We start from the raw sequence: 19496 nt of genomic DNA, 5'->3' as shown, positions 1-19496 counted from the left end.
TGAAGACAACGGTTGCCACAAATCAGTAGAAAAAAAAGATGAATATTTTGTTTTCTACATTGAAATGGCACTCTTCATTGATGCATAAATGCACAAAATCTTACCAGAATGAGATTTTCACTCTGCAGCGGAGTGTGCGCTGATATGAAACTTCCTGGCAGATTAAAACTGTGTGCCCGACCGAGACTCGAACTCGGGACCTTTGCCTTTCGCGGGCAAGTGCTCTACCAATTGAGCTACCGAAGCACGACTCACGCCCGGTACTCACAGCTTTACTTCTGCCAGTACCTCGTCTCCCACCTTCCAAACTTTACAGAAGCTCTCCTGCGAATCTTGCAGAACTAGCACTCCTGAAAGAAAGGATATTGCGGAGACATGGCTTAGCCACAGCCTAGGGGATGTTTCCAGAATGAGATTTTCACTCTGCAGCGGAGTGTGCGCTGATATGAAACTTCCTGGCAGGAGAGCTTCTGTAAAGTTTGGAAGGTAGGAGACGCGGTACTGGCAGAAGTAAAGCTGTGAGTACCTGGCGTGAGTCGTGCTTCGGTAGCTCAGTTGGTAGAGCATTTGCCCGCAAAAGGCAAAGGTCCCGAGTTCGAGTCTCGGTCGGGCACACAGTTTTAATCTGCCAGGAAGTTGCACAAAATCTTAGTTGATATACTGAGGAAGTGCATGAGAGTCAACAATGTAACTCATTTTATGTAAACAGCTGCAAAAGGGCCCATTTCATAGTCATATATGGAAACTAATTAAAACCTTTAACCAACTGCATCGCCAGTTGGTCCGCAAAATTTAGGTCTACGAGGATGTCCACATTTCAAAAGTAACAGCTCACATAAATTTTGAATTATTAATGATAACACTGACTTCTTACAGCTGGAAGAAATAGAGTGAAACTGAAAAGGAAAGTAACTCTCAATTTAATAAACTGAAGCGTGTAAACTGACGATCACGCAATAGAGTGTTAGATTTTAATAACCAAGTTTATCAGATAAGTAATCAAACGTATTTTCTTTGCCTGCAGTGATTAATACGTAAAATCGGAAGCCACGAATGTTGACAGCCTATACAAGGGAAAGAAATTTTCGCCATGGAAGGCGAATTACCTGATTGTACCTGTTCTACTGTCTTTACCTACTGCTCAACTTAGTCTGTAACGCTCATCGATACCAGCCTATACAAGGGAAAGCAAGTTTCGCCATGGAAGGCGAATTACCTGATTGTACCTGTTCTTCTGTCTCTACCCACTGTTCGACTTAGTCGGTAACGCGCATCGATACCAGACAATCGCTGCAATCCATATCGACGAATAGGAGGCCCTCCCGAACACCACGCCTCGTCTCTCAGTACTTCAGCGCCATCGCACTGAGGTCAACACAGCGCTGAGCTAGGAAGATCTCTGCCGTTGTTTGTGACCTCAGTTCAATCAACAACATCGTGAAGGAAAAGTGATCGTGAAGTTTCAGATGAACATGAACTTTACTTAAATTTGAACATTGTGCTTCAAGAAAACAGTTTATGATTGTAAACATCAAGTGATGCTTTCATAGTCAATGACAGCTGTAAATATTCTACATTCTGCTGTGGGAAAGAACAGTGTCAAGTTAAGCAATTTTTTTTATCCATCGATGTAAGAAAGTGAACTAATGTTTCATTTGTTGTGATTAAAAATGAGCCATCTTTCAGAGCGGTCAAAGACCACACAGCTGTCGCCGGCTGGTTGAAGTTTCATCTGCTCACAATACTTATTAAGATATTGTGGTCTGCACAGGAGCTCACCGCACGCAATAATAGACACTCCCATAAGAGAGCTCACTACTCGCTTTGGAGCACTGTATGTGGTGTAGAACTGGTAACAGGTGGTCACATGACCCTCCTCCGCTGCCGTAAAACTTGGCAGTGAAGTTGTGTATAGATGCCAGTCGTGTGTGTAGAATCAGTGCAATAACGTGGGTCAACATGTAGACGTGACAATGTCAGAAAGGTGACATCGCGTTTAGACGTGCCCACGACACAACCGAAATTGAAGCTTTCCGATTTGTTGGTGTATCACTGCGGTTTCTTCGATGGATGGTGTACCACTGGCAGCCATGTAACGCGACGCAACAGAAGTCGCAAAAAGACGCTAAGCTACAGGGACCAGAGACGAGTGTCAGGCATTGTCAGTGAAAGCCCACGTCAAATCTGACAGAAGTAGTTACTGTCTACATCTACATCTACATACATACTCCGCAATCCACCATATAGTGCGTGGCGGAGGGTACCTCGTACCACTACTAGCATCTTCTCTCCCTGTTCCACTCCCAAACAGAACGAGGGAAAAATGACTGCCTATATGCCTCTGTACGAGCCCTAATCTCTCTTATCTTATCTTTGTGGTCTTTCCGCGAAATGTAAGTTGGCGGCAGTAAAATGGTACTGCAGTCAGCCTCAAATGCTGGTTCTCTAAATTTCCTCAGTAGCGATTCACGAAAAGAACGCCTCCTTTCCTCTAGAGGCTCCCACCCGAGTTCCTGAACCATTTCCGTAACACTCGCGTGATGATCAAACCTACCAGTAACAAATCCAGCAGCCCGCCTTTGAATTGCTTCTATGTCCTCCCTCAATCCGACCGGATAGGGATCCCAAACGCTCGAGCAGTACTCAAGAATAGGTCGTATTAGTGTTTATAAGCGGCCTCCTTTACAGATGAACCACATCTTCCCAAAACTGTACCAATGAACCGAAGACGACTATCCGCCTTCCCCACAACTGCCATTACATGCTTGTCCCACTTCATATAGCTCTGTAATGTTACGCCCAATTATTTAATCGACGTGACTGTGTCAAGCGCTACACTACTAATGGAGTATTCAAACATTACAGGCTTCTTTTTCCTATTCACCTGCATTAATTTACATTTATCTATATTTAGAGTTAGCTGCCATTCTTTACACCAATCACAAATCCTGTCCAAGTCATCTTGTATCCTCCTACAGTCACTCAACGACGACACCTTCCCGTACACCACAGCATCATCAGCAAACAGCCGCACATTCCTATCCATCCTATCCAAAAGATCATTTATGTAGATAGAAAACAACAGCGGACCTACCACACTTCCCTTGGGCACTCCAGATGATCACCTCCGATGAACACTCACCATCGAGGACAACGTACTGGGTTCTATTACTTAAGAAGTCTTCGAGCCACTCACATACTTGGGAACCAATCCCATATGCTCGTACCTTAGTTAGGAGTCTGCAGTGGGGCTCCGAGTCAAACGCTTTCCGGAAGTCAAGGAATATGGCATCCGCCTGATACCCTTCATCCATGGTTCGCAAGATATCATGTGAAAAAAGGGTGAGCGAATGGAAGTCTACCTCAATCAGGTTGTGAGTGCAGGGTGCAAATGGAACAGCATGCAATTAGACATTTGGTGTCGGGTATCTTGCAAAAGGTCGTTGCTCGTAGCGGCGCATAAGGTTACACATTTTCAGTGGGTCAGACAGCACTAAAACTGCACAGTCGTTGACTGGGTGCGTGTAGTGTCGTTTCGACGAATCGTGATTTTCCCTCTCTTTAAATAACGCAAGGCATGGAGTGCACCGACGGACAGATGTGTGTGGAGCATACAGTTTGGACAGTAGATGGTTCTGTGATATTTTGGGATTGTCCTTCGTACCGTGACTTGAGCCCTCTTATTCAGATTACACCTGTCCATGAACCGGCACGTTTATTTCAATATTCTCGGTGACCAAGGGTTGCCCTTTCTTCTACATCTTCATGGTAAGAATGACGTGGCATCTCACCTTCAAAGCTACAACAGTCGTGGTGACAGGATTGCACGCTTACGTTCCTCGTTTCACGACCACTGAGGCACCCCTACCGCACCTTAACTGGCGCGCTATATCACCTGATCTCAATCTCACGGTAAATAGCTGTGACTATTTGCAACAGCGAGTGCGACGTTGTAATCAAAACCCCAGCATCAATTTCTCGCTTCAGCTGAATGTGGCATCACTGAAGAAACTTGTGGAGTGTCTTTCTCCGCGAGATGACGGCATTTAGTAGGCTGGCGATGGTGCTACCTGGTGTTACCCTCATGTTTCCTGAGGGTGACTAATAACTTGTCCGATGTGCTCAAAATTTATTGTTTGCTCCCACGTTGGGCTTCTGTAAGAAACAGGATATGACATGGCAACTTCTTTTAAAAAAACAATACTCTATTTGTACCGTTACTCAATAATCTGTTGTTGTTGTTGTGGTCTTCAGTCCTGAGACTGGTTTGATGCAGCTCTCCATGCTACTCTATCCTGTGCAAGCTTTTTCATCTCCCAGTACCTACTGCAACCTACATCCTTCTGAATCTGCTTAGTGTATTCATCTCTTGGTCTCCCTCTACGATTTTTACCCTCCACGCTGCCCTCCAATACTAAATTGGTGATCCCTTGATGCCTCAGAACATGTCCTACCAACCGATCCCATCTTCTGGTCAAGTTGTGCCACAACCTTCTCTTCTCCCCAATCCTATTCAATACTTCCTCATTAGTTATGTGATCTACCCATCTAATCTTCAGCATTCTTCTGTAGCACCACATTTCGAAAGCTTCTATTCTCTTCTTGTCCAAACTATTTATCGTCCATGTTTCACTTCCATACATGGCTACACTCCATACGAATACTTTCAGCAATGACTTCCTGACACTTAAACCTATACTGGATGTTTACAAATCTCTCTTCTTCAGAAACGCTTTCCTTGCCATTGCCAGCCTACAATTTATATCCTCTCTACTTCGACCATCATCAGTTATTTTGCTCCCCAAATAGCAAAACTCCTTTACTACTTTAAGTGCCTCATTTCCTAATCTAATTCCCTCAGCATCACCCGACTTAATTAGACTACATTCCATTATCCTTGTTTTGCTTTTGTTGATGTTCATCTTATATCCTCCTTTCAAGACACTGTCCATTCCATTCAACTGCTCTTCCAAGTCCTTTGCTGTCTCTGACAGAATTACAATGTCATCGGCGAACCTCAAAGTTTTTATTTCTTCTCCATGAATTTTAATACCTACTCCGAATTTTTCTTTTGTTTCCTTTACTGCTTGCTCAATATACAGATTGAACAACATCGGGGAGAGGCTACAACCCTGTCTTACTCCCTTCCCAACCACTGCTTCCCTTTCATGTCCCTCGACTCTTATAACTGCCATCTGGTTTCTGTACAAATTGTAAATAGCCTTTCGCTCCCTGTATTTTACCCCTGCCACCTTTAGAATTTGAAAGAGAGTATTCCAGTCAACATTGTCAAAAGCTTTCTCTAAGTCTACAAATGCTAGAAACGTAGGTTTGCCTTTCCTTAATCTTTCTTCTAAGATAAGTCGTAAGGTCAGTATTGCCTCACGTTTTCCAGTGTTTCTACGGAATCCAAACTGATCTTCCCCGAGGTTGGCTTCTACTAGTTTTTCCATTCGTCTGTAAAGAATTCGTGTTAGTATTTTGCAGCTGTGACTTATTAAGCTGATAGTTCGGTAATTTTCACATCTGTCAACACCTGCTTTCTTTGGGATTGGAATTATTATATTCTTCTTGAAGTCTGAGGGTATTTCGCCTGTTTCATACATCTTGCTCACCAGATGGTAGAGTTTTGTCAGGACTGGCTCTCCCACGGCCATCAGTAGTTCCAATGGCCTTGTTTCGACTCAGGTCTTTCAGTGCTCTGTCAAACTCTTCACGCAGTATCATATCTCCCATTTCACCTTCATCTACATCCTCTCTATTTCCATAATATTGTCCTCAAGTACATCGCCCTTGTATAGACCCTCTATATACTCCTTCCACCTTTCTGCTTTCCCTTCTTTGCTTAGAACTGGGTTTCCATCTGAGCTCTTGATATTCATACAAGTCGTTCTCTTATCTCCAAAGGTCTCTTTAATTTTCCTGTAGGCGGTATCTATCTTACCCCTAGTGAGATAGGCCTCTACATCCTTACATTTGTCCTCTAGCCATCCCTGCTTAGCCATTTTGCACTTCCTGTCGATCTCATTTTTGAGACGTTTGTATTCCTTTTTGCCTGTTTCACTTACTGCATTTTTATATTTTCTCCTTTCATCAATTAAATTCAATATTTCTTCTGTTACCCAAGGATTTCTACTAGCCCTCGTCTTTTTACCTACTTGATCCTCTGCTGCCTTCACTACTTCATCCCTCAAAGCTACCCATTCTTCTTCTACTGTATTTCTTTCCCCCATTCCTGTCAATTGCTCCCTTATGCTCTCCCTGAATCTCTGTACAACCTCTGATTCTTTTAGTTTATCCAGGTCCCATCTCCTTAAATTCCCACCTTTTTGCAGTTTCTTCAGTTTTAATCTACAGGTCATAACCAATAGATTGTGGTCAGAGTCCACATCTGCCCCTGGAAATGTCTTACAATTTAAAACCTGGTTCCTAAATCTCTGTCTTACCATTATATAATCTATCTGATACCTTTTAGTATCTCCAGGGTTCTTCCATGTATACAACCTTCTTTCATGATTCTTAAACCAAGTGTTAGTTATGATTATGTTGTGCTCTGTGCAAAATTCGACCAGGCGGCTTCCTCTTTCATTTCTGTCCCCCAATCCATATTCACCTACTATGTTTCCTTCTCTCCCTTTTCCTACACTCGAATTCCAGTCACCCATGACTATTAAATTTTCGTCTCCCTTTACAATCTGAATAATTTCTTTTATTTCATCATACATTTCTTCAATTTCTTCGTCATCTGCAGAGCTAGTTGGCATATAAACTTGTACTACTGTAGTAGGCGTGGGCTTCGTATCTATCTTGGCCACAATAATGCGTTCACTATGCTGTTTGTGGTAGCTTACCCGCATTCCTATTTTCCTATTCATTATTAAACCTACTCCTGCATTACCCCTATTTGATTTTGTGTTTATAACCCTGTAGTCACCTGACCAGAAGTCTTGTTCCTCCTGCCACCGAACTTCACTAATTCCCACTATATCTAACTTCAACCTATCCATTTCCCTTTTTAAATTTTCTAACCTACCTGCCCGATTAAGGGATCTGACATTCCACGCTCCGATCCGTAGAACGCCAGTTTTCTTTCTCCTGATAACGACATCCTCTTGAGTAGTCCCCGCCCGGAGATCCGAATGGGGGACTATTTTACCTCCGGAATATTTTACCCAAGAGGACGCCATCATCATGTAATCATACAGTAAAGCTGCATGCCCTCGGGAAAAATTACGGCTGTAGTTTCCCCTTGCTTTCAGCCGTTCGCAGTACCAGCACAGCAAGGCCGTTTTGGTTATTGTTACAAGGCCAGATCAGTCAATCATCCAGACTGTTGCCCTTGCAACTACTGAAAAGGCTGCTGCCCCTCTTCAGGAACCACACGTTTGTCTGGCCTCTCAACAGATACCCCTCCGTTGTGGTTACACCTACGGTACGGCTATCTGTATCGCTGAGGCACGCAAGCCTCCCCACCAACGGCAAGGTCCATGGTTCATGGGGGGGACTCAATAATCTATAACTACATTATTTCATGCCAGTTAGCAAGAAGAGTTCCTGTAGATGTATTCCTGTAAAAAGATGCGACCTGGATGAGAGTTACACTACATGCCATCACATAAAAATATAAAGAATTATACTTCTAGCAGTTCTCTACGGGTCTGACGTTGGGTCCACGGCAGTCAGGTCATTATAGCAAGAACCCCCATACTCCTCCGGCAACCGTCAGTTACTAACGCTTAAAAACAACGTGGGACATAACACTCAAGTAAAGACGCATCACTCAGATTACAACCACACCACTTCTCCTGTCATCATGACAAAGTCTCAGGTCGCACAACCACTGTCTGATCTTAAGGCAGACGCACAGTGCGAGTCGCTCTGGTCCACTCTGTTTCCAGCCGTTGTAGGGGCGTTTGGTTAGTCTGTATTACATAAAATTTTTCTCCCAAACGGAGTAGTTTACTATGAAGAACGAAGTTTTGAACGGTGTCCGTGGTGGGACTCTGATAGATTTTTAGCTTGCGCTGTTGGAACTCGGAATTATCATCAAACTGAAACTTTAATTCCTGACACAGTGCAACTGGGAGTGGCACTGTTGAAGTAATTCAAAGTAAGATAATTTAGATAAGCTGTAGTTAAAAATTAGCTGCACGTTTCTCAGTTACATTACCACTCCTGTGTACGACTCTAGATTAGTGAACAAACAATCATAGACTATTCTCAAACCTTTGCGGCTGATTTTATTGAAAATTTCGTTATTAATCTTAAACCTATGTCTCAATCAGAAACTGTGATTATAGGAACTAGTTATACATGCAAGATTCTGCTTCCAGAGAGGTTATACAGTGTCTAGTCATATTAATATGACCATCTGTCAAAATCCTGACCTGTCAGCTGCGAGATGTTCAGGAAGAGAGTCAAAGAGGTTCTGTAGGGTATCGGCAGAGATGTGGACGCAGGCCGACTCCAGTGCGGCGGTCAGCTGCGCTAGGTGTCTCGGTTTCCATGGCGCCTGCAGCCCGCTAGAGTTTTTCCCACAAATTCTCGATTGAGTTTAAATCCTGGGAGCTTGGTGGCCAGAGGAGTAAGGTAAACTCATCCTGATGCTCTTAGAAGCACGTACGCGCACTAAGAGCTGTGTGACGTGACACGTTGCATTGTCCTGCTGGTGGATGCCACCCTACCAGGCAAAAAAAAATTTCATGTAGGGGTGGGCATGGTCCTCAAGGATAGATGCATGCTTAGTTTGGTCCATTCTACCGTCCATAATGGCGAAGTCACCCAGTGGCAATGGCACGAAAGCATTACCCAGACCATAACGCTCCCTTTTCCGACCTGGAACCTTCCGTCAGTTCCGACAATTGTTACAGGGTGTTTACTTTCAGACGTTTCACGCCGTACTAGCAAATGGCCATTAGTCCGATACAGCATAAAACGTGATTCATCTGAAAAGGACGCTTGTCGCCACTCAATGGACATCCGGCTTCGTCGTCGATGAACAGCAGTCAGCATAGGTGCTTGAATGAGGAGCCTGTTCAGAAGCCCAGACGCAGTAAGGTTTGCTGAACGGTCGTTGAGGAGACGCTGCTGGTAATCCACTGGCTCATCTGGGCGGTCAGTTGGTCAACATTTGCACGTCTGTTTGCCCGTACACATTTCCGCAGCCGTCATTCATCCCTGTCACCTATATACGGTTGCCACCGCGCCAGTTTTGCATAGCGCCATTTTGCCATGCACACCATACTTTAACCACGCCAGCACGCGAATAGTTCAACAACTCAGTCTTTACGGAAATACTTCCACCCTTCGCCCGAAAGCCAATGACGATGTCAGATAAATTGCTCTGTTTCCGCATTTCGAAGACGACTGTATTGTTTTCGCGTTCTCGTCATATGCCTATATGTTGACCGATCCCCCTGGGACATCTTGTATAGAGAGGGAATGATGACTAGCAGTATGGCTCTATACTTGTCCTATTTTCTGTTACCTAATTCTCGTGATCCCTAAGCATGATATATAACGGAAGCAACAGAACCGTCAGACAGTCATCCTTCACACAATCCTTCTCCATATTTATCCAACACGGATTCACGACAACAAAGTCCTCTTCTTTCCACGGAATCTCATTTTAGTTCCCTGATTACGTACTTTACAATTTCATATGAAGTTTATTGTACAAACCAGCTATAGTCCTAGCAACGTGTCTCCGATTCGTTCGATGGCTTCAGTCACTTCTACTTTATCTATGTTCCACTCCGCAAAACTTAGAAACTCTCAGAGAGCAGTTTCACGACTGACGAAACAAAACATGTCGCTCTGCACTCGAGACCAGGCGAGCGGCACTTTGAAGGTTCATGTACACTGGAGTGTCAAAGAAACTGATATGGGCATGCGTATTCAAATACAGAAATACTTAAACAGTAACACTAAGGCGCTGCGGAAAGTCAACGCCTATATAAGACCAAAAGTGACTGGCGCAGTTATTAGATCGGTTGCTACAATGGGAGGTTGTCAAGATTTAAGTGAGTTTGAATGTGGTGTTATAGTCGGCGTATGAGTGATGGGACACAGAATCTCCTAGGTAGCGACGAAGTGGGCATTTTCTCCTACGACCATTTCACGACTGTACCTTGAATATCAGCAATCCGGTAAAACATCAAATCTCCGACATCGCTTCGGCCGGAAAAAGATCCTGCAAGAACGGAACCAACGACGACTGAAGAGAATCGTTCAACGTGACAGAAGTGCAACCCTTCCGCAAATTGCTGCAGATTTCAATGATGTGCCATCAACGAGTGTCAGCATACATCTACATCCTACATTTATACTCCGCAAGCCACCCAACGGTGTGTGGCGGAGGACACTTTACGTGCCACTGTCATTACCTCCCTTTCCTGTTCCAGTCGCGTATGGTTCGCGGGAAGAACGACTGTCTGAAAGCCTTCGTGCGCGCTCTAATCTCTCTAATCTCTCTAATTTTACATTCGTGATCTCCTCGGGAGGTATAAGTAGGGGGAAGCAATATATTCGATACCTCATCCAGAAACGCACCCTCTCGAAACCTGGCGAGCAATCTACACCGCGATGCAGAGCGCCTCTCTTGCAGAGTCTGCCACTTGAGTTTATTAAACATCTCCGTAACGCTATCACGGTTACCAAATAACCCTGTGACGAAACGCGCCGCTCTTCTTTGGATCTTCTCTATCTCCTCCGTCAAACCGATCTGGTACGGATCCCACACTGATGAGCAGTACTCAAGTATAGGTCGAACGAGTGTTTTATAAGCCACCTCCTTTGTTGATGGACTACATTTTCTAAGCACTCTCACAATGAATCTCAACCTGGTACCCGCCTTACCAACAATTAATTTTACATGATCATTCCACTTCAAATCGTTCCGCACGCATACTCCCAGATATTTTACAGAAGTAATTGCTACCAGTGTTTGTTCCGCTATCATATACTCATACAATAAAGGATCCTTCTTTCTATGTATTCGCAATACATTACATTACATTTGTCTATGTTAAGGGTCAGTTGCCACTCCCTGCACCAAGTGCCTATCCGCTGCAGATCTTCCTGCATTTCGCTACAATTTTCTAATGCTGCAACTTCTCTGTATACTACAGCATCATCCGCGAAAAGCCGCATGGAACTTCCGACACTATCTACTAGGTCATTTATATATATTGTGAAAAGCAATGGTCCCATAACACTCCCCTGTGGCACGCCAGAGGTTACTTTAACGTCGGTAGAAGTCTCTCCATTGATAACAACATGCTGTGTTCTGTTTGCTAAAAACTCTTCAATCCAGCCACACAGCTCGTCTGATATTCTGTAGGCTCTTACTTTGTTTATCAGGCGACAGTGCGGAACTGTATCGAACGCCTTCCGGAAGTCAAGAAAAATAGCATCTACCTGGGAGCCTGTATCTAATATTTTCTGGGTCTCATGAACAAATAAAGCGAGTTGGGTCTCACACGATCGCTGTTTCCGGAATCCATGTTGATTCCTACACAGTAGATTCTGGGTTTCCAAAAACGACATGATACTCGAGCAAAAAACATGTTCTAAAATTCTACAACCGTTCAACGAAACATCATCGATATGGGCTTTCGAAATCGAAGGTCCACTCTTGTACGCTTGCTCACTGCACGACACAATGCTTTACGCCTCGCCTGTGCCCATCACCGACACTGGACTGTTGGTGACTGGAAGCATGTTGCTTGGTTGGACGTTGCAAATAGTATCGGGTATGGAGACAATCTCATGAATCTATGGACCCTATATGTCAGCAAGGGGCTGTTCAAGCTGCTGGAGGATCTGTAATGGTGTGGGGCATGTGTAGTTGAAGTGATATGGGACCCCTGATACGTCTAGATACGACTGTGACAGATGACACTTACATAAGAGTCCTGTCCTATAACCTGCATCCATTCATGTCCCTTGTGCTTTTCGACGGACTTGGGCAATTCTAGCAGGGCAATGACACACCCCACACGTCCAGAATTGCTACAGAGTCGGCCCAGGAACACTCTTCTAAGTTTAAAAACTTCCACTGGCCACCAAACTCCCTAGACATGAATATTATTGAGCATATCTGGGATGCCATGCAACGTGCTGTTCAGAAGAGATCTCCATCCTCTCGTAACCTTAGGGGTTTATGGACAGCCCTGCAAGATTCATGGTGTCATTTCTTTCCAGTAGTACTTCAGACATTAGTTGAAACTATGCGACGTCGTGCTGCGGCAATTCTGCGTATTTGCGGGGGCCCTACATGATATTGGGCAGGTGTACCAGTTTATTTGGGTCATCAGTGTATATATTGTCGTAATTCAGGTTAGAATGACCACGCGTAACCGTATAGATAAGGATAGTGAAAGATACTTTGGTGGGAATTCATAAACAGATAAATCTATCAATCAGTCCCATACAAGTATGGAAATTATACGACGGACCTCTTTCAGTGGTTCAGCGACATGCTGTTTGGTGTCCGTAAAAAGAGTTTTACTTGTAGCAGCGGGCAGTAAGTTCCATATAAAATTTTCCTGATTAAAGATGCCATATTTACTAAGCGAATAAACCCAAAAAAGATAATACTGTTATGATATTTGACTGTTTTTCAGGTATGATTAGGTACAACACGTTTACTTAGCACAACGGATATTCTTTGACATACGAAATCATTTACTGTTGTTAACTGAGTAAATTTCTCATCACTAAATCTAACCTTCGATCCCATAAATATCATCTAGATTATTCCCATTGGGAAGAACATGTATCACAACTGTGTGTTCAATTACAGTTTGTAGCAACTGGCTGTTCGGATCTGGTAATGTAACGGTTCCACAAAAAATTATATCAATAGGGCTAATCAACTGCTAGTCTGTAATTTTCGAGACAAAATTACCTCAGGATTCTGAAAACAATTTATTAATGTAATAGAAGTCTTCCCCGTGTGTACAGTTCGTACGAAGTAAAAAGTAGCTCACATCGAACTAATGCTGAGTTGAAGGCATAAAATCGTTTCTCTTATTATTGTTGTGCAAGGCATTAGTGCAAGGCCTCATGGTTATTCACTGCCACCATCATGAAAAATATTTTATTCAGTTAAATAGATAAAAGAACGGAATGTAAGTAAATATATTGACAAAAAAAACTCAACACCAAGAAGGAGTTGTGCGACGGAAACGATAGTCAGTAGACGTGTTTCTACATCTGAAAGATTTCTATTGAAATTTCGCACCAGTCGCATAGGAGTGACGCTAGTAGCGCCACTATGAGGATTCAAACAATATTTACTTTAAATTGGATGTGGTGAGTTGACCTTAATCAAGAATACCCATAAGGTGACAAAGATGCCGTTATCAGCACCTCACTGAGTTTGAAAGAGGTTGTTTAATAAGACTATGAGAAGCTGGATGTTCCTTCTGCGATATCCTAGAAAGAATTATCAGGCATGTAGCTACTGTACATGTTCGCTGGTAACGGTGATCACGAGAATGTACGGTCACGTGAACACCGGGTTCCGGACGGCCACGTGGCACTGCCGAGGGGGAAGATCATCGTGTTCAGTGTGTGGCTCTATCGCATCGTATTGCATCTACAGACGCAATTTGAGCATCAACTGGCACCACAGTGACACAACGAACAGTTATAAATCGGTTACTTTAAGGATAGCTCCGATCCAGACAACGCTCAATGTGCATTCCGCTAATCCCAGACCACCGCCGTTTGCGACTTCAGTGGTGTCAAGCGAGAGCTCATTAGGGAGCTGAGTGGAGGTCTGTTGTGTTTTCTGGTGATGGCCGGTAATGCCTCGGTGCCAATATCGCGGTCGCGTTCTAGCTTTCCAAGAGATCCGCCAGGTTAGCCGAGAGCGCTAATGCGCTGCTTCTTGGACTCGGGTAGGCGTGCCGGCCCCGGATCGAATCCGCCCGGCGGATTACCGATGTCGGCCGGTGTGTCGGCCAGCCTGGATGTGGTTTTTAGGCGGTTTTCCCTATCCCGATAGGTGAATACCGGGCTAGTCCCCACGTTCCGCCTCAGTTACACGACTCGCAGACATCTGAACACCTTCGCACTATGCCATGGATTACACCAGATGCAGACAGCTGAGGTACACTCATTCCGTCCCGGGGGTTTGGGGTGGCGGCAGGAAGGGCATCCGGCCACCCCTTAAAACTAACCTTGCCAAATCCGTTCCTAACTGCGCCGACCCTGCGAAACCGCGGGACAAGGCACCAGCAAAAGAAAGAAAGAAAGTTGTCGCTTCCCAAGCACAGGGACCTGGATTCGATTCCCGACGGGGTCATGGATTTTCACCTGCCTCGAGATGGCTGGGTGTTTGTGTTGTCCTCCTCAATTCATCATAATTCATGAAAGGGGCGAGATCGGACTGAGCAAAAGTCGGGAATTTGTACGGGCACTGATAACCGCACAGCTGAGCGCCCCACAAACCAAACATCATCATCGTCATCATCATCATCGGTGCCAGTAATGACTTTGTGCTGGTTAAAATGTGGCCAACTGAGTGCCTACAACCAACCTGTCTGCGCACTAGACCTGCATCGTAAGTTATGGTCTGGGATACGATTTTGTATGACAGCAGCAGCACTCTCGCAGTTACCCCACACAAGCTGACTGCAAATTTGTACGTCTGACTGGTGATCCGACCTGTTGTGCTGCCATTCATGAAGAGAATTCCATGGGGTGCTTTCCAGCGGGATAATGCTCGCCCACATTGTAATCCAATGTGCTCTGCAGTGTCTACATGTTGCGTTAGACTGTTCGATTGCCAGATCTGTCTCCAGTCGAGGACATGTGAGACATCATCGGACGACAACTTCTGCGTCATCGACAGACACAATTAACCCTCCCTGCATTGACTGACCAAGTGCAACAGGCATGGAATTCCGTTGTACAAACTGTCATCTGTCACCTGTGCAGCACAATGCACGCACGATTGCATGCTTACATTCAACATTCTGGCGGTTGCACCAGTTACTAATATACCATCATTTCACCTTTGTAGTAGCTTACCTCGCGATCTTGCAATGTCAGTCACTTAGATACGTTGCCTAGACTGAAATTTCAGTACTCTACATTAATTATTTTTTGGTTTTGTGATTCTTTCCGAGAGTGTATAAGAGATTTTCTTCTGGTTTGTGATTATTAAATCCCAAAGAATGCAGCTATTCCTCATAGAACAATAAGTTTAATATTGCATGAATCCAGTAGCACACACGCCAGGCGTGTCATGAAATGTACAATGAGCAAGAAATCTTCATCGAATGAAATACTGGCTTGCTAAACTCGTTTATGAATCAATACAGCATGTCTACAGAACGGAAACTGCACGCATGGTGCTATTCATTCAGTATCCAACGAATACTACAATTCAATATGTCTCACTAAGTTCTCAATTTCAGAAAACATTAAGTTGTCTTCCAGAGCACACGCGTAGAGAAATGTTGAGTACAATTCTCGGTGTACGTTCATGAAAACAAACCCCAGGGTGCTTTCATACATCGCTCTCCTTCTTTCTCAATATAATTCAATGCAGCCACACCCAGTAGCACCGTATACCACATACAAACAAAACCACATCTTTACTCCAGAATGGAGTCGAATGGAACGAAGGAACATCTAAACCATGCTGGCCGCAACGGAGCTCTCAATCCTCATTAGCTGACCCGCTCTCGCCTATGAGGTTTTAACCGAAATAACCTAATGTAGCAGAACGAGCGGCGAGAATATGGTTCGCTATTCAGTGGCGCGGTTGTGGCAGCAAAGGTTGCTTGTGAATAGTAATCACGCAAAACTTAATTCATGGACGCTGGCAAATTATAATAGACAACTTTCAGCTTGTATGAAGAATGGCTAAATATTTTTAACTCTTGCCACGACATCGTACAAGACCCCATGTGTTCTCCATCATTGAACAGTTGCGAAAGTAGGTAGCTATAATCTCATTTCACGAACTGTGCGGCGGTGACCTGTTTCAGGCCTTTTTGTGACATTTTATCCTATTTCCTTACCTGATTTGCATACGAGATTCTTCTTATTTCCTTTGGTGTCGGATTTGGCTTTTTATTTGCGTTTATGTCACGTGAATTGTGCACAGATCTTATGAGTTGTTAGGACGATGCTTGTAGAAATGTAGATACCCATCTCTCTGCACTTAATTTAACATTTCATGCGTATAGTAGTTGTTCTTAATGTATCTGGCTTTGGGCTACGGGAACTCCCTTCTATTGTGATGGGCTACAGGTGAGACTTTCTTACGCTCCGGGGATCCAGTCGTCACTCATAGTACGGTATTCGCGGTAGTAGACCACACAAGCAGCCGAGCGCGCTTTCAGCGCCACTCTTGGCACTACTTGGACAATAGAACAGAAGGACGGTTGAAGGAGAGTCCAGCGCTTTGAATAACAGAATGGGGGACTGGATGTGGTAGGGGTGAAAGTTCTGCTTGTTAATAAAATTTGGGCGGAGTCTTCGGCTGACCTTTTGCCGATACCCTACTGTGTTTGGTTTTCATACTCTCTTCCATAAGCTAAACATATGGCCGCACGTGAGACTGCATAATTTCCTAACTCTGCCTTTTCGTGGGAACGGAGGGTAAAGCTCACACAAAAACTTCCAGAATTTCGTACGAGCGGGTCCGGCCGTGGGACTGTGGCGACACTGTTCTCGTTTCTGAAAATACGAAGTCCATTGGAGGATACGTAATTTACTTATTGGGTGGAGGTGGTGAACTGACTTCCAGATCCCTCACTGGAGGAGCACTCAGGGGACTGGCTAGAAAGACTGTGCGGATGGGTCTTTCCGGCGGTCTGAAGGAAGGCTACAATAATTTTCAAGAGGCTTGCTCTGGGGCTCGAGAGGACTCATGGTTCATCACTCGTCCGTTTTTTCTTGTCTTTGGCCTGCTGCTGAGTCTTGGAAATTTAACACAGAACTTCCTCAGCACTTCGAGATTTTTCCGCATCCGCTATCGGTAATCCTAGAGGTGATGATTTCCGCGGCTCGGAGTCCCAACACCTCAGCCCAGCCAGCAGCTACTGCAGTACGGCGCACGGCGACGTATGAACTGTCTCAGTCGCAACCACGGTAAGACCGCGACTGCAGTGAGCTCATCAAACTTCGGAATTCGCGAAGGAGTGAAACGACACAAAACCTCACTTCCGAGTTTCACAGTCTTACCCCGCGTACCATATGCTCTATGTGCTTCATGCACGTAAGTTTAATTTTTTGTTTCAACGGTATCTTTTTCTGTATCCAGGCAACCACACAAGTTTCGATCCGCTGTTGAGTTGATTCACTGGAATTCATGCGCCTTGTGATGATCTTTCTAATCCTTTCATTATTTCTTAACCTACTGTGCGCTCTATTCTGTTGCATATATTTTTTGTAATTTTTTATTCTAAATTTTTATATCGTAGTTTGAACTCAAAATTTTGTGGCCGATATGTATCTGGGCACCATTTCAAACATAATTCTGTAGCATCATGCTGGTGACGACACTAATAAACATTCATTTTCTATTTTATTTTGTTGAAGTAAAGTCATTTTAATATTCTTATTAATATCACCTTCAGTGAATTTTGCTTTATTGCTGCGTTTTATGAATAAATCTTATGTTCACCGAATCAAATTCTTCGATTCCATAAATAATAAAGTAACTTGCCTGTGTTCTCCAACCATAAGCAGTAGGCGACACCCCTGATAAGTTCGGAACTTATTTTATGGCGTTTCCAGTATGTGCGGCAGTTGTTTTTTCAAGTAGCCTATGTAATCTATCATTTTATATGGTCTGGAGTGATAGACTAGACATTACATTTAATTTACGTACCCAAGGAGCTGTGGTCATAGTACGCACGGCTACTGCCACAACTAACCTACCTCGTTTCTATGTGGGAGCTGTAATAGACATTGTTTGAAGCGAATAATACGATATTTGTTTGTGACTGAATACGCTATAATATGGTGAAAAAGCACCTTAACTCTTTACTGACGATTTGGTAGCAGGATACCATCCAGAATTAGGAAAAAAAAATTAATTTCGCTTTATATTCTAGGAAGAGACTGTGAATATGATAGCAGTTGCCTTAGTGTGCCACTACTTAGCTGACTAGTGAAAACATTTGATTGGGTAGTTAAACGGAGCTTTGTCAGGATTTTAGAACCCAGTGAACGTTCAGGAGATACCATCTTGTCCTCCGTAACCTAAGGTTTCTGGAAGAGGATGTGCAGCAGGTTGCCATACGCTGGCATATAGCGTAGCTTTTTGACTGTCTACTTGTTGTTGCATCAGTCTTTCACTCCCATGGCTGTTTTGATACTGTATGTCGATGTTCTCTCACTACTTTTTGAGTAAAACACTGGTGTCGCGCTCAGCTTGAACTTTTTCAGATTCAGTCGTGTATCTATTCCAATACTTATGGGTGCGACGCAGCATTCTGATACCATCATTGGCCGCGCGGGATTAGGCGAGCGGTCTCAGGCGCTGCAGTCATGGACTGTGCGGCTCGTCCCGGCGGAGGTTCGAATCCTCCCTCGGGCATGGGTGTGTGTGTTTTTCCTTAGGATACATTAGGATAAGTAGTGTGTAAGCTTAGGGACTGATGACCTTAGCAGTTAAGTCCCATAAGATTTCACACACATTTCGATACCATCAGGTGCCTAACTGTTATTTTGTGAATGTTACTGAATGGCTTTGCGCAAATGAGTTAGCTTTAAAGCTTGAAACAATGCTGTTCACCCAGTTTTGTTTTATGAAATGTATCCCACGTCCAGTCAATCTAGTACGCCAAGAAGAAATAATAAACAGGGTAGAAAATTGTAAGTTCTTAAGAGTGCATGATGTTGGAAACAAAGTGGGAAAACCAATATAGCAGAACTCCTACTACAACGTTTTGGTCCCGGTACTTCCATCATAAGCATAATTGACAGTTTTTAGGAGATTTTGCATATTGTCATTCATTAATATATTATAGTATAACTCCTCTCTTACACAAAAAGTAATCATGACACAAAATAAAGTAATTAGAATTATGTGTGGAGTTCACACCGTAAACCTTGCAGGAATCTCTTTAAGCAGCTTCGAATATTAACTGCAGCCTCACATCACATTTATTAACTAACGACAATTGTTATCAACAATCCATCTAAATTCGAGAGTTACAGAGATATTCACAAGTATAACGTTAGAAGGAATAAATGATTTTCATTACCCTTCAATGAATCTAAAGGGGTGAAATATACAGCTACAAAACTCTTTGGGAATCTACCTGTGGAAATAAAATGTCTAACACGTAACAGAAATGTTTTCGAATGTAGATTAAAGAGCTTGGTCCTTAACAGTGCCTTGTTGAGATATTGTACATCATGACGTTTATCGTGAATTTGATACCTGAAACAACTCACTAACATTTACTGAGCACATAATAAAATGTTTCAATGATAAAACGTCACCAACTGGGTTATTCAGT

At 43.7% G+C, this 19496-nt stretch overlaps 1 non-coding gene across 1 annotated transcript; it reads left to right on the top strand.

Annotated features, from left to right (window-relative positions):
• The first annotated feature begins 539 nt into the window (after positions 1-539).
• On the top strand, positions 540-614 carry Trnal-caa. The gene has a single exon. It is a non-coding gene; the product is annotated as a tRNA-Leu (tRNA).
• The last annotated feature ends 18882 nt before the right edge of the window (positions 615-19496 follow it).

This window comes from Schistocerca americana, chromosome 1, assembly GCF_021461395.2.
Source record: "Schistocerca americana isolate TAMUIC-IGC-003095 chromosome 1, iqSchAmer2.1, whole genome shotgun sequence".
In the NCBI taxonomy this organism is placed as follows: domain Eukaryota; kingdom Metazoa; phylum Arthropoda; class Insecta; order Orthoptera; family Acrididae; genus Schistocerca; species Schistocerca americana.
This window is presented reverse-complemented; position numbering and strand designations above follow the sequence as displayed.